Source organism: Coenobita brevimanus, chromosome 47, assembly GCF_032717465.1.
Source record: "Coenobita brevimanus isolate Jiangsu-jjx chromosome 47, ASM3271746v2, whole genome shotgun sequence".
In the NCBI taxonomy this organism is placed as follows: domain Eukaryota; kingdom Metazoa; phylum Arthropoda; class Malacostraca; order Decapoda; family Coenobitidae; genus Coenobita; species Coenobita brevimanus.
In genome coordinates, this window is record NC_137000.1 from 9,536,010 (window position 1) to 9,549,641 (window position 13,632).

Below are 13,632 nucleotides of genomic sequence, written 5' to 3' on the forward strand. Positions count from 1 at the left end.
AGGGATTAACAGCAGGGTTATTTGGTACAGTAGTGACCATAGTCAAGTTTGTTTTCTGTCTGAGGGAACTAACCCCTTCCTTCAACATGAATACATTGTAACAAGTTGTGGTTGCATGACATTCATTGAGCCTTAGTTAAGAAGCAGGAAAGAGTCTTCATGGTTACTAGTAAAATCTCTCTAGTCTGACTTCACTTGGCCATGAACTGACCTGAGAAGGGTTAGGGGTTTTTGTCAGAGTTGAGTGAGCTGACTATAAGGACAGTGTTAAGTGCCTCATTGTGTGTAGCTGCCATAGTCCAGTTTCACCATCAGCATCAGAGTACTTTAGATGCATGAAATTGTAATGGATGTAACATGATAGGGGTTAATATTATAGAATGTACTTTCCGAATCAGCTTGAGTTAATCATACAGAAAGGACAAAGCAGATTTACAGTACTCTACAGATAATGTAATATTATACAGCACACCAGGTTGTATGAGAACGATTTTAAGGTTAAAATAGTGACTATCAAATACAACCATGTGATGTGAAGTGTCTGTGACTTCACAACTTCATAATCAAAATTTATGATAGCAAAGAAAGTAAGACTGAGGAGTTAGCTTTTTATTCCTGTGCTTTCTCACCAAGGATATATGAGGCTATCTGTGGAATAACGCCAAATGTGCCAACTAAGAAAATAGAAGTTAGATAACAGATACATATCATTCATTCATCTAATCGGTGTTGCCCCATGAGGAGCGTAGGAGCCCGGGGCTAGGCAAGTTGGTCCTGACATTTAAGATGAGAGTGACCAGCCTCACTCATCCCTGATTGGCATTGCATGAGCAAAAAACCCTAACCCCCCCTTGGATATAAACCTGCGCTGGCTCAATCCGATTGGATCACCTAATCACCCACCTAACCACCAGGTGCCATAATTTGGGTATATGGTTACCACCCAGCATTGTATATGGCTTCCAGGTGTACAGGAAACCATGTGGCTTGTCACTCAGTGTAGAGTCACACGTAGACAGAAAGACGAGAAAAGAACAAAGGAAAGAAAGACAGAAGAGGGAGGAAGGAAAGAAAGAAGGAAGAGAGGAAAGGGCAAGCTTCTGAAAGCAGCACTACGTATAGTGAGTGGATGGTGAGCACCCTCACCTGCCACTAAATATTTGTCTGTTCTTTATTTTTACCCATGGTGCCTTTGAAGTTCCTCCATGGAGCATCATCATGAAAATAATAGGCATTCCATGGAGTACCAGTAACTCTGAAGGCACCATGTGTCCAAAATTGATTATTCTAAAGTCCATTTTCCTGGTTTTAGTTTTGGTGTGATTAGTGTTATGGTACTCTGTGGATCTCCTCATATCCTCTGTTGATGTTTTTACCGGTGAAATTAATGTTAGGAATAACAGGCTTCCTCTTCCATATTGTTTTCTTTGCTGCCACACAACCACCTGTCCAGAATGAATAATTTATACTTCCTGTTCAAGCTGTGATGACAAAACATCAAAGCTTCATTGCATGTTCAGTTGTACACTACGTGACAGATGTTAATTAATGTTGCTGAGATGCCGAGCCAAAATATCTAAGGGTGGAATTCTGTCCTTTGGTAATGTGTTGTTGTTGATACTAGTGCAATTTATGATTGGGTTTAGGCTAGGAAAAACTTACAATGTATTGTTAACAAAAACTGTATACTGTAGTACCTGTACACAGTATTTGTCAATTAAGTGGCTGAGGATTTTACAAAAATCTACTTAAGAAGGAGTTGAAATGACTGTATTATCAAGGTGTGATAATTTGCTCTCTTTGGAATGCCTTTTAGTTGGTGTGATAATTGGATTTGATATTTTGGTGGACATAACAGAGTAAGAATAAATGCAGATAAAGCAAAAGTGATGGTATCTAGGGATGGTGGCAGTATGGTCAAAGAAGAGGGAGAGCGACCATGTGCGATTTGCCACTAGGGCTTGGGAATAGTTCCATATTGTGCAGTGATAAGTGGGTGCGTAAGAGATGTAATGGTAGTAGACATAGACTTCGAGATAATGCTGATTTCATGTGTGCGTGTTGGGGAAAGGATGTAGAGATTGTCAGATGTGCAAGGATCGATCTTGCCTGTGAGTCGCTTGAGTGTGTTGAGGAGTTTTGTTATTTGGGAGACATGTTATGTGCTGGAGGTGGGGCTGGAGCTAGCTGTGTGGCTAGAAGTTGGAAGAAGTTCAAAGAGCTGTTGCCTCTCCTGGTACTGAGAGGGCTGTTTCTCCATGCAAAGGGATCTTTGTATGCAGCATGTGTTAGGAGTGTAATGCTGTATGGTAATGAGACCTGGGCAGTAAAGGAAGAGGATATTTTGCAGGCTCAGATGTACAGAAATGGCAGTGATTAGGTGGATGTGCAGTGCATCCCTGAGTGCTTGACCTGGGGGGGACTAGGTTTATAATAGAAGAGTTGAGAGGTAGGATGGGACTGGAGTGTATTGGTGTTGTGATGAGGAGAGGTAGATTGAGATGGTCTGGGCATGTGGAGAGGATGGGGGATGATAGTTGGGTGCAGAAAGTGAGAAGTGTTAACGTTAGGGATAGGGTAGTGAGAGGTAGACTGAAAAACACCTGAGATGAGGTCATTGAGTGTGACCTCAGGGATAAGGGACTAAACAGGGAATCTGCAAGAGATTGAGCAGCATGGAGAGCCCCATTAGGTGACCAAGGCCAATGCATGCAAACATGTTGGAGCCTGTAAAAACAAAACAAAAGAAAATGATAACAGAACTATAAGTGTATGCATGGTATTGAAGAATAGATAATGTACAGTAACAATTAGGATATGCAACTGTGGCAGTAATTTTAATTTTTACAGATGCCCAATGTTAAGTGCTTTGACAGTATTGCTGATAATAAGATAGCTTCTTCAGGATTGCTGTCATCCACACTTACAAAACAGTGCAGGATAACCATAAAATTTGATAATGTATAAGAACAGAAATGATTTTGACTTTCTGCATTTATACTTGGCACTTTTCATCCAAGACATAAATGAGTGAGAAGTTGTGCTATGAAAGTTTTTGCTGCTGCTGTTATGTACTGTGCATATTTATACATGTTTGGAATAATTAGTACATAATTACTATCCATTTTAATAGTACTGAACATATGCAGGGTATCATATTACTCGTATAATATTAATTTTCCACTCCATCCCAAGAACATCAAATTTTTTTTTTTTTTTTTTTTTTTTTTTTTTTTTTTAGCTAAAAGATTTTTCAAACTAGAGGATTTATTCATAGCTATCTATCTATCTATCTATAGCCCGATGCCCTAATCCCGCAAAGGGTGGCCGCAGGCAAAATGCCTCCAAGTCACTCTGTCACCCACCGTTTGACTACCCCCCCCCCCAACTCACTGACCCCTCCCTCATATACCTCTCAACTTCATCCCTCCACCTCATCCTCGGTCTTCCCCTCCCTCTCCCTCCTTCCACCTCACCTACATACAGTACACCCTCTTAGTCAGTCTTTCATTCTCCATTCTCTCCACATGTCCGAACATAGCATATGGGGGAAAATGAGATTGGATGAAGATGGTGGTGATAACTTAAGATATTTATGACTGTGAAAGACCTTTGCCAAATTAAATAAACTCATTTGGAGAATAACTGATAGTAGACAGTATTGAATGGAAGAAGTGGAAGGACAGCTGGGACTGGTAAGCTTTGTCTCCTTGTCACGTCCAAATGGTGTTCATGGCTGAGGGAAGCATCCTAGCCCAAAAGGGTTAGGTACAGTGCAGTCTGTAAATAACACTCCACCAGAAACATGCCTTCAGTGGTGCAGGGATGGCTAAGTCTACTGGTGTGGGCATGGTTGTGGCAGTGGGAGTAGGAAATTAAGAAATGATTCAGGATAAACGCCAATAACACTGACTGAGCCATCACTACAACACTGGGGAAATTGCCCAGCAGAGTGGAGGAGGAGCATTACACTTTATATGGACTGCTTTGTATGTCATAGTAAACCCCTAAATTATCCATCGTACCATTTTATTGAGGGTATTGCCAAAAACTTATTCACTGAGCAACACACCCTGGCCCCAAAGAACTGTCTTCTTCGTTGTTCCCTGGCTGTTTGATAAATTTCAGGTACAATAGTATTTGATGGTTAAAATGTCAGTCAGAAGTAACTATCCTGGTTAGGTACAACACACATGAGGTGAATGGAAGGTTTTCTTGGTTGTGTAATGCTGTCAAGGGAAGAAGCCCTGTCATATACCCTTAAATATTTTAGTTTATGATTGTCCAGCCCTGGGCACATGCACAGTGAGAGATAAAGTGGGATTGGCTGTTACTATTTATAATTTGTTCTCGTCAGTGATGTGTAAAATTCTTTGCTTTATGCTATACTATACAGGTTCTTTTATGTCAATGGCTGTTCAGTTTGTAATACTGTGCAGTATTAATTCACAGTGTATGCATTATTAGAGGTATAGTGTTTATAAGATGCCCCTCCACTGCAAGGTGCAATATGAAAAAATATTATATTATGGCTGTTCACCTTGCTCTGGAAGAGTTTGTAATTTTGCAGCATATTTCTGGTATCTCAAAGACAGGATAAGGCAATTATGTGGCTTGACATGCTTTCCATAACTTTTGTGACCAGCACCGTCTTCTAGTGTTAATCTCTTATTGCAGCTCGCCATTCAATATGGAGAGGTTGCTGTGTTAGACCCAAGTTTTTAAAATAACTGGAGTATAATGTGTTTTAACCAGTACCTTTCAGCCCCAGCAAAAGAATGTCATTTGTATTTTATTCAGGTTACAGTCATGATTTTATTCAAGTTAGGAAAGACCTGTGTTAGTGCAGGGTGTATCTAACCACACCAGTTCTAGAAATTTCTTGTAAACTGAATTTTATCTGGAGATAGCAGGAGTAAGATGTAAAATATATCACTGGCTTGAAGGGGTTAACATGTAAACAGCCATAACCTGACTTTGCTTGGTTATAATGCGAGAGTTAACATTTATTGCATATCTTACTTATTATTGCTACCTTCAGTTCATCTTCGGTAAACCCTCTTGGTATGAAGAGATGAGTGATGGCTACATTTAACCTTTTAAGTTTGAAACATCTTCTCAGAGTGAAATTGTCTGCAGTTAGCAAGATTGGAAGAAACTGATGTCCTCATAGTGAAGGAGTTGTTTGTACTCACATGCGAACAGTAGTATCCTCCGTTACATGTAAAGAGAGATGTTATACAGTGCTCACTGATCATAACAGGAAGTTGTGCAAGCAGTACATGATATAGATTACACTGTGGAGGTCTTTTTTTTATCTTTTTCATTCATTCATCATCTAAACCAGTGTTGCCCTATGAGGAGTGTTGTTTTATTTTCTTTTATTTACTTGTTTATTTTACCCATAGCTGTGGCATACCTGTCAGATGGGCCATCTGTGGTGCAGGAAATTGGGATTTATTTATTTATTTTTTTTACTGTTATTTATTTACTGTATTTATTTTTTGTTTGGATACACCATATGTTAAGAATCCATTCACAAGTAAGTCAGTCTTTCTACTTGCAAGTGAAACAAATTGAAAGACTCTAGGTGCCTTAGTTCAGTTGGAGACACCTTTCATTTTGGCTGTTATAACAGTCAAATTGTTTTGTCTGATAGCATTTTGGCAGGCAAATTTCATGGAAAAAGTACATTGCCTGTATATGTCCCCCCATTGAAAGGGTTACTGATGGCTCTTGCATGAATTATTCCTGAAAGTGAAATGGAAGACAAGGTGCGAGAGTATAGAAGAGCAGGTGGTGAGTCTTGGGAAAAGCAGTCTTAAATGAAGAGGGATTGACCCCCCTTTTTATTTATATATAGATATATATGCCACTCAGGAATGAGTGAGGTTGGTCACTTTCATCATAAATGTTAGGAGCAACTTGCCTAGCCCTGGACTCCTATGCTCCTCATGGGGCAACATAGGATTGGATGATATATATATATATATGTACAGTATATATAATGTAAGGCCAGTACTCAGGCTACAGCTTTCAGCAGTAGATAGATAACCAGATAGAGGAGCTGATAGAGACAGTAAGGACAGTCATCTGGAAGTTCATTTGTTGAGGTCACCCTACACAGAATGCAGTGTTGGTAAATAATAGATAGCCAGGCAGATAGAAAAACTGATAGACTCAGTGGGGACATACAACTGAAGGTCCATTTGTTGTAACCCTACAGGATGTTGGAGCAGGAAATAGGTAGATAGATAGAATTTAATCAGGGGAAACAAGTGATCTGGTGTTGGCAATAATAAGCTTAATGTCTTGTTACATTAAAGGGGTAAAACTAATTAAACTTCAAAGTGCTATACGTAAATGACAGTGTTCAGTAGTTATGTACTGTATTTACAAGTACAGTATTGTACAATACATGTAATATCTAAGAGGAAAATTTTGTATTAGTTGAAATCAAACAATCCATATCCAGCTAGAGTATAATAATCATTACTAGTAAGATTAAGTAATATAGTGCTGCTTAGTTATAGTGTTATATTTACCCTACAACAGTCAGACAAAAATCCACCTACTACTATATTTCATGGAATCTGCTTCACAGGTAGGGCATGTCCATCACTTTCTTCCATGGTGTATCATATCAGTGAGGATCATCTTCAAGCAGAGGACTATAGCAAGTCTTAGTCAGATGTGCTAGTAGAAGACACGAGTAGAGGATGTGAAATATTAGTTAAAGTTTTGTACTGACTATATTACTGCAGTTTTGTTCTATGTGGAGACCAGTGTAGGTTTACATATGCAGTATGTATATGTACATGCATATATTGATTAGTTTAATTGTACCTGTATATTGCATAATTACAGTATTTTACCACTGCATCTACTGTACTTTGCTGGATTGAAGATGACTGTATAATACTTCATAAGAGTAGAGCTTAACTGGTAGTTTGTATATATGCAGACAGTTAAACCCTCTGTCAGTTTGTCTGAGGGTCTTGAGACTTGCTATTACAATTTTTAATTGTGCCATTTTTTAAAATAGCCATGGAAAATGCTCGTGTACATGAACTTAATTTGGTGTGGAGCAAGTGGAACAGTATCTTTTCCGTGATTAAATGATGAATGCTGTGAATCAAAGAATGTTTTTTGTGAAGTATTTCCCAGACCATAAAGTATAAGGAGAGAGAACAGTGTGATGAAGAGGCTTGTTGGACTTTGAAATGACAGTATGTAAGATGGTCTGGTGGTTAGAACACCTGTTCCAGAGTGATGGCCTTGCAAAGTACTGTACTGGACTGTACTAGCCTATCCTAGCACCCCTACACCTTGCAGGGGATAAAATGAAATTGTCTCTTACCCCTTCTTTCTGTATAAGCCTTCTGAGTGTTTCAGTCATTGATATTAACTGCTATTACTAGTTAATTGTCATTGTTTGTAGTGTGGTTAACTCCTTCACTGTGACAGCAACTATGTTTTGTTCTTACTACATCATGCACCTTTACTAAGTTTGAGGGTTCTGGAGAGGGATGCCTTTATGTGGTGGCACCAGTATAACCAGATCACTCAACTGCCTGGTCATACAGACATCCCCTGAAAGGAGACAAGTGGACTGCAGGTGATCATCTTAACCATTCAGTCCCCTGGGTTCACATCAGATGAAACTGGGACTATAGCTACTACTACCCAGCTTGAGACCCTCGTACCTGAAAGGATTCTATGCTTTCTCTGTGTATCTCATCACTATAAAAGGTCTTCCCAGAGCTGAATAAAATAGTGTTTTGGTCACTAGATGAAAGTGAAAATTACATCCTTTGCCTGAAGGGGTGGAAACGAGTATTCTAGTAGTAGGTCAGAGGGAGGAACATCTCATACGCTACTTTTACTGAAAGGGTGAATTGTAAACAAGACAGTATTTATGGCATTTTGTAGTCTTAATTGTAAGTGGATAACATGTGGAATATTTTAAATTTGAATGATATGTGTATTCTCCATGGTATTCATGCAGATGTGTATTCAGTTTTGTGAATTCCATGGAATATCTCCATGACTAATTTTTACAAACAGTTGGATAAAATGGAAGAAGGAAAAACTGAAAGAGCTAAAGTTCTATAAATCTATAAAATTTCAGACTGCACAGAGCCCATGCTCAGAGAGACTGGACTCTTGTATTCAGAAAGATTGCAGAAGTAGATTAGGGAAATAAAGACTGGAGAAATAAAGGAATTTGGGGCCTTTTTTGGTTTTTTCCCTCTCACTCGTCTTTGTGGGTCAGTGAGCTGGAGCACCTCGCATCTGAAATACTCTTGTTATGTTCAGAATGTTAATGGGTACTGGACTGTGGTAGCCTAACCTTGGATCCCCACACCTTTAAAGGATTAAAATGGGATTTGCTGTTACCTTTTTCTTTTTTTTTAATCTGATCAAGTTAAAAGTTAGTATAAAACTTTATGACATTTCGATATATGAAAAATTAATTAATTTATTGCTACCCTGTGCAATTTTGCCTCCGCCCATTCCCGTTTCTGGCCCTTTTGCCTCTTTCATGATACATTTCAACAGATTAACACTACATGTAGTGGATGGGTACAGGGTATTTTGTGCGTTTTGTCCGAACATTGGTCAGTAATTACAGGTGAGAATTTGTTCCTTTGGTTTTATGTACACATGATCAAAAAAGTATCTTGTAGGAGTGAACTGATGTACCAAATGACCGTGATAGCTTGTTGTGTCCCAAGTTATTTTACTGTGCATATGACATAATACTGTCCAGGAAATGTCACAGAGTGAAATGTAGCATTGTCATGAAAGTTAGTTTACTGTCATGGGGTAAAAGCATAAGGCATTTTGAAATAACTGTTGTCAGTGGTGTGATTTTGTTTCATGTGAAATGTGCAGTGATGACTTTTTGGTTGAGAGTACACTACAAATATAGACTGTAGTGGCCATTGGTGTTCCGGACTTTTCTCTGTTATGTGCTGCTGTATACCAGGATAGTAGAAAAGTGGGGAGTTCCGTGGGGGGGGGGAGATTGTGGGTAAAAAAAAAGGGGAGGGATTGCCTTTTGTGGAATATAGCTAAAAATGTATATATATATATATCATTGTGACAATCACCAAAAGCAAGAAATAATTTATATATGATTCATTTAAACACTGGTTTGTTAGTGAATTGTTAGTGTGCCAATAAACATGCAACAAAAGCAACAATACTGGACTATGGCAGAAGGTATCGGTAAAAATTTAGGCCACCAGATATACGTATCATAAGATCATCATTATTCTGTACTGTGAAGATGTTTTATAAAGTTACCTGAGGATTAGGTTTGAATATTAATAGTTTAAGATGAGAGTTTTTGTTTGGTACTGGTAAGCATACAGGAGGCCAAGGGGTGGCATTTTCTTTGCACAACACAAATTACTTAAACTTATTAAGCACTTCAAAGGAAGTTTGCCATAACATGCACAAAGTATTTAAATTACATTACTTGAACTGTGACAAAACACACACTAGAGGAAGGGCTGTAAAGAAAATGACTTATCCACCAAGCCTTCACAGTGTCAATAGAATTCATGTAAATAATTTTCTGTGTATTCTTTTGATAATCTTCAATAATACCTACAAGTTTGAAAAATTTTTATTTGTGTGTTCCCGTCATAGACAGAATAATTTTACAATTATATTTCCTACTGAATTTATATAAACTCTGAAAATAGCATTAGGAAAGATCCAAGGATCAAGTTAGCAGTGCCTGAGGAATGAATATTTATGAGTTATATGATGGTTTATTAATAAAATATATTTTACATGATTATTGTCACTTATGTGTATGACAGTCCTTAACATTTAATTCAGTACTTATTATATGAGTAAATGAATGGAGTTGCTTTCTCCTACTTTGGAAACCATCCCACTGGAGCAGTATCAGTGAACATATTTAAGAAAAAAAAAAGCCCAGGTGTCTGGAAAAACTGAAAATTAAGGATGTAAGCACATGTGTGGAAGGTGTGCCTGTGAAATGGGGCTTGGGTTCCAGGGACATAAATTATGAGTGAATGAAAGTTTGGTCCATTTAATTGAGCAAACTTCAGTTAGCTCTCATTCTGTAAATCTTTTTCTTGCTTCTGACCCCAGTTTCACCCTGTCTTTAGGTGGGAAAAGAGGTCTGGATATTGATGATGAGGGAAAGAAGATAAAAATCACAGCTGAAGAGGAACAGGAGACTGTACAAGAGAGAGAAAAGGAGTGACAAATACTGAATGGCTTGCCAGGTCAAAATAGCCTTTCCTGTGTAGTGGTTTCCAAGAAGGACAAATGACATCGGAAGGAGTTTACAGCAAAGGGGGAGCAATGAAGGGTACACATACCCTCTTGTCCTTGAAATGTCCCCTTGACTGAACAAGTATGTAATTTGGAAAAACAAGGTAAGTGTCATAATTCAGAAAGGGTTAACTAGGTATAATGATGTCTTTCCTAGTTTAATATGGCTATTCCAGATGAGTTTATGCAGTTTGGAAGAGTTTTATTTTTTATCTGGAGAGGTTTGATATAGCTTTCACTACCCTCTTAAGTATAAGAGGCCTTTTCAGAGTTGAATAACTTCCTTTGGAGGTACCAAGAATAAAATAAATGACAAATATAGTGAAGAGCTCATCATTTCACAATGTTGCTGTATTTTCATTTTAAGCTGACTGGTGCCGTGTAATTCTGTTCAAATTAGGAATCATGTCTGGTCAAGAACTAAGCTAATTAAGGCCATATCTTGTAACCACTGCAGTTTGAAAATATCATAGGCTGAATCAGATTGTCAGGAGATACCAAAAATAGCATTTAAATGACAATTTTAATGAATGAGGTAAACTAGCTTTGTTCCTCCTTTGCTGTCAGTCAGTCATATCTACTTGTCGGAGTAAGTAAAGAATGCTTGATGGGGAGTGTTAGGTGCACCTCAACTTAGAATACTAAAGATGCTTTTATAGGCCTGGATTTGCTTCAGTTGCAGTTCCAGATTACCTCACCCTAACCGATTCATTTCTGAAAATTTTATGTTACTACTATCGTGTGCTATCTATGAAGTCATTGTAAATGCAGGAAAGTACAGTGTGTCAATATATAGTAAATAACACAAGATAATAAGCTGATATGGTATGCTGGTGGAATTTGGTGTCCCATTTCAGAGTTGTAGATGTCCCTGCAATGCAGTCTCAGGTCTCCCTTGGATAAGGAGTAGCACTCAGCATTCCCCCACACAGTCAGGTTACAGCTGTATTAGGCAGAAAGGGCATGTTAGACTTGGTAACTCTCCAAGAGGAAGAACAACTCTGACTACTAACCTGGGTAGGGGATACTCACAGCTTTGGAAGGCCTCCTCATGGAAGCCACCAGAAAAATGGTAGTAGTGGTAAGCAGGGGCATTTTTTTTTTTTTTTTTTTTTTTTTTAATGACTGTTTAATAGACTGTCAGCATGATCAGTAATGCACCAGTCAGGAACTTCAAAGGTGGAAAAGTAGGGATTCAGAGATAAACTGGAAATATTTGGATGGGTTTTGGCATTTTGTTGGTTGATTGCTAGAGATTTTGACAGATATACAGCATGTTGGTACAAGATGACCAGATGAGGAAGAGTGCTTGGGAAATTTTCGCTGTGGAAAAAGACATTAAAAAGATTGGAGATGGTAGAATTGGTGACCAGAAATGCAAGAGAGAGAGAGAGAGCCATAAAATAACATTCAGAAGAGGTGGATGCAGGAGATTTTGTGAGGAATGTAATAATGATATCAAGGGAGCATATAATGATCCAACATTAACCTTTTGTTGCAGGAGTTTGTAAGGGGAAGCATGAAAATAGAAAAATATAGTTTGTTGGAGAACATGTAAAGATGAGAAATGAATGAGTATAAAGACTGAGGAGGCCTACAGATATTCAAGCAATGACTGGGCATGTCTGATAAGGAAGGGGGGAGGGAATCAAGTGTGCATTTGTGAGAGGAGTTGAAGTGTGGGAGAATATCAGACAGGGTAGGAAGGAAAAACAAGAACCAGTGTTGATGAAACAAACAGCTGAGAGTGGCCATAGGACTGAAGCAAAAATTTTGAGAGAAAACTGGAGTGCTTAAGGACAAAGGAGAGGAGGTCAGAGCAGCAGTCTTACATAATTACTGTATGGTCAGATGAAATTTGGCTTTAAAAATTCATTAGGTAAAGGATGAGCAGAAGTTTTGTACAAGAAAAAAAAAAAATGAATAGGGATTACAGCAAGAAGATATGGTGTGTAGATCAGTGAGAGAGAGAGAGAAAAGCACAGGTAGAGTCAGGGTTCAGTTACTAAGGATGAGGTGGGTTGTGTAAATAAAATGTACAATTTTAAAGTTTGGAAAAAGCAATTCAGTAGGTTATTTATTTATTTATTTATTTATTTATTTATTTATTTTTGGGGAGGGGGCACGGTAGCTCAGTGGTAGAGCATCGAGCTCGTGGCCGGGGGGTCACAAGTTCGAGCCTCACCCGGGGCTACTGTTGCTGGGAGGGGTAGCTCCCTCCTGTAACCTAGCGGGGCTATATGGCCTTTGATGCCTAGCTCGGGGAATTCATTTCTCCATTTTTGGGGGGTGGGGGGAGGGTAGGGTGCAGGAGATTAAATTACTCCAGGCAGTGAGATGAAATGTGGAGATCAGAGAGGTAAGTGTATTAACTGGAAATGAAAGTGAAGAAAATGAAAAGGGATATATCAGCATGTGTGACCGAGTTAAACATTGAGATAATAGAGGCAGCAGGGGAGGCTTGCCAAGAGTGAATGTGGAGATTGCAATAATTGTATATGTATAAAGATATATATATATATATATATATATATATATATATATATATATATATATATATAATATATATATATATATATATATATATATATATATATATATATATATATATATATATATATATATATATATATATATATATATATATATATATATATATATATATATATATATATATATATATATATATATATATATATATATATATATATATATATATATATATATATATATATATATATATATATATATATATATATATATATATATATATATATATATATATATATATATATATATATATATATATATATATATATATATATATATATATATATATACAGTACATTTATATACAGGGAGGCCCCGAGATACGATACCCTTAGATGCGATACCCCGGCATAGTTATGAGGGTAGAAATACCACCCTACCCTGCCGAACGATGGCCAAACCCCCTCATAACAATGGGTTTTGTTTTTTTAAACCAGTTTTGATGATATTGTGGACTTAAATTTTGTGTTTAGGTTGATCTATAAACTGTTTTTAGACTAAGATTAATGTGTTTTATTCATAGGTGGGGTGAACATTGTCATTTTAGGGTACAGTTTACTAAGTTTGATTTTTCCAGACCTTTTTTATGCTTTTTAGATTTTGTTTTTGGATTTAGGCAAGTTATAAACTGCTTTTAGGCTTAGTTTAGCTTCTTTTAAAGCTATTTGGGGGTTTAGGTTGGCTAAAAACTTGTTTTTGGATTTTTTTGGGTGGGTTTAGGACTTGGTTAGGGGGAAACCCAAGGCTCAAAAACGCATCCCT